Genomic DNA, 3,265 nt, shown 5'->3' with positions numbered 1-3,265 from the left:
ACACTGTTACGCTCCATCTTCACAAAACCTGTGATGGTACCTGTCTACTGATTCCTTGAGAATACAAGTGGTTTGAAAAAAGTGTCAACATTTAAGTTCGTGAGTTCATAAGCATTTTTTAAGAGAAAGATGTGTCATTGTTTCTTGAAAATGATAGTGTGTTCTTCCAGAAAATCCAATATTTTCTTTTAAAGTGAATTTTAGTCTTAGGAACCCAAAGACTGAAAATGTATAAGTATTGTTGTACTCTGAAGTAGTATAATGTAGTTTTATATCTTTATAAAAATATTTGAATGCATGTTTCTAGAAATATAAACTGTATTGTACTGGAAAATAGTGTAATGTAGTTTTATCTAAATAAAACCATTTGAAGGTATGTATGTATTCGTAAACCAAACGTTTTGTTAATACCCCTTGTGAGTTATTATAACCATGCTAATGACCTAGTTGGCCTATACGACGTTCTTCAGACATCGGAATGCTTCGACATTTGTCACCCCAGACCTGCCGGTCTAACTGTAGCTAACAGTTTAGGTGCGGGATTGTCAGCCCGTATAGATCTATACACAAGTGTCACGCTCTCTTACGGGAGACTCTGGTTATAATACAAGAACTTTAGTATGTTCTTTGGTAAGTACGGTGAAGGTATGTCTCACAAAGCCATATTGACGGTTTACGTGTAGTATAATGAAAAGTCATTATGTGATGTGGAAGTATTATCCTTCCATATTAGTTACGTGGTATAAAATAATTATGCCATTAAGTAATTATTCTTTTGTATTGTATCCCGAAATGGTAAAATAGAGTGTATGTCCCATAAACTATACCTATTATAGTTTATAAAAATGTTTCGTTGTATTGAAGAATCCTTTGTATATACAGTATCATTTTTACTATGATAATAAAATGGAATGAAATAATTATATATGTAGTTTTATATAATTATACTCTTTTGCTCAACATATTACAAAAAGGTTAAAGTCTTATAAACTATTTTTTATATAGTTTATTTATTGAAATCCATTTCTACACGTTTCATATATATATATATATATATATATATATATATATATATATATATATATATATATATATATATATATATATATATATATATATATATATATTGTAAGAAAACCATAACGTATTTGTACAAGAAGGCATATATAACGATCCGTATATTAACACAAGTTTTCTTGTGTTTTACTTGTATTCCCCCCTAAAATATAGAAAAATCTTGAAAATTGTAGGGGTATGAACTCACCTCGAGTGTGTTCTTGGCTGGATAACGAAGTGATAAGAATGTTCTTCAAGTTAGAATACGTGAAGGTGTTCGTGTCCTATACGTATTTAACACACGATATTATGTGTAAATTCGTTAACGAACATGAAAGTGTTATAAAAACACTAGATTAAACAAGGGTACTTACAATAATTCCCAAGGATCAAGAGAAGAACTAGTTTTCCTGGGAAAGTTTGGAAGTGTTTCTGGGAAACTATATGAAGTTTTGAAGACGTTCGTATGATCTTGAGAGAGAATTGGGAGAGTTTGAAGATGTAATGAAACTTATGCAAGAAGATTTCGGCCTAATATATATATATATATATATATATATATATATATATATATATATATATATATATATGGGGGTGAGGGTGATGTGATAGTTACATTGGTATGTGGATTATATCACGTTGGGAAAAGCATCACCTTATCCAATTGGTGTTTTCGTCCTAATCAACATCGAGTTCACTCTTAGTCGACCGAAATCACATGTGATTTCGGTCCTTGGCATGATTTCGGTCTTAGGTGTTTTCGGTCCAAGCATGTGATGATTTTGCCCATGGTATGATTTCGGCCTTGAAGAGATTTTGGTCTAGGCATGAGATTTCGGTCCAACACAACTGAAATCTCATGGCTTTTGATTCCCAAAACCGAAAACCCTAAAGTAGGGCATTAATTATACTTTATGTCCTAACTATTTGACTTTTGTTTTACTTGATTTGACTTCTGTTGACCTGAAATAACCGGTTGTTACATTATCCCCCCTTTAGAGGGAATTTCGTCCCGAAATTATTTATAAAGTGGGTACTCATGAACTAGGGAAAAGATGTGGGTACTTTTGTTTCGTCTGGTCTTCTCGTTCCCAAGTGAATTCGGGTCCTCGCTTGGCGTTCCAGCAGACCTTCGTTATTGGTATATGACTTTGTTTCGTTCTCTTGATCTATCTGTCCATGATTTCCACAGGTTCCTCCACGAAGTGTAGACACTCGTTTATCTCATTTCATCGAGTGGGATTACAAGAGTCTCGTCGGACATACACTTCTTAAGATTAGACACGTGGAAGGTGGGATGTATGTTACTGAGTTCCTGTGGTAGTTGAAGTTTGTAAGCTACCGGTCCAATCCTGGAAAGGATCTCGAATGGCTCGATATACCTTGGATTTAGTTTTCCACGTTTTCGAAAACTTATCATTCCCTTCCATGGTGAGACCTTTAACAGAACGCGGTCACCAACCTGGAACTCCAAGGGTTTTCGTCGTTTATCCGCATAGCTCTTTTGTCGATCTATAGATGCTTGCAGTCGTTCCCTAATTTGGACGACCTTCTCTGTTGTCTCCCTTATGATCTCAGGGCTGGTGAGAGTGCTTTTAGGAACTTGTCTCTTTGCTAGTTGTGTGTCACCCACTTCAGCCCAACACAGAGGTGATCTGCACTTGCATCCGTAGAGGGCTTCAAATGGCGCGACCTTGATGCTAGTGTGATAGTTGTTATTGTATGAGAATTAGATGAGTGGTAAGTGGGTATCCCAAGCTTTACCAAAGTCTGTCACACAAGCTCTCAACGTATCTTCCATCATCTGAATGGTTCTCTCGCTTTGCCCGTCAGTCTGGGGATGGTACGCATGTCGAGTTTGGTTCCCAAGGACTTTTGTAGTGATTGCCAAAACCGTGAGGTAAATCTACTATCTCTGTTAGAGATAATGGATATTGGCACACCATGCAATCGTACGATATCTTTAATGTCCTGGTTAGCTTCTCCATCTTGTCGGTCTCTTTTATTGGTAGCAAGTGCACAGATTTGGTTAACCAGTCAATGATCACCCAAATGGTGTCAAGACCACCCGTTGTCTTGGGCAACTTGGTTATGAAATCCATGGTTATCCGCTCCCACTTCCAATCAGGTATATCTAGTTGTTATAGTAAACCCAAGGGCTTTTGGTATTCTACCTTGACCTTGGCGCAAGTCAGGCACTTGCCCACAT

Source organism: Lactuca virosa, chromosome 9 (genome assembly GCF_052849685.1).
Source record: "Lactuca virosa cultivar CGN04683 chromosome 9, Lactuca_virosa_CGN04683_v6, whole genome shotgun sequence".
Lineage (NCBI taxonomy): Eukaryota > Viridiplantae > Streptophyta > Magnoliopsida > Asterales > Asteraceae > Lactuca > Lactuca virosa.
This window is presented reverse-complemented; position numbering follows the sequence as displayed.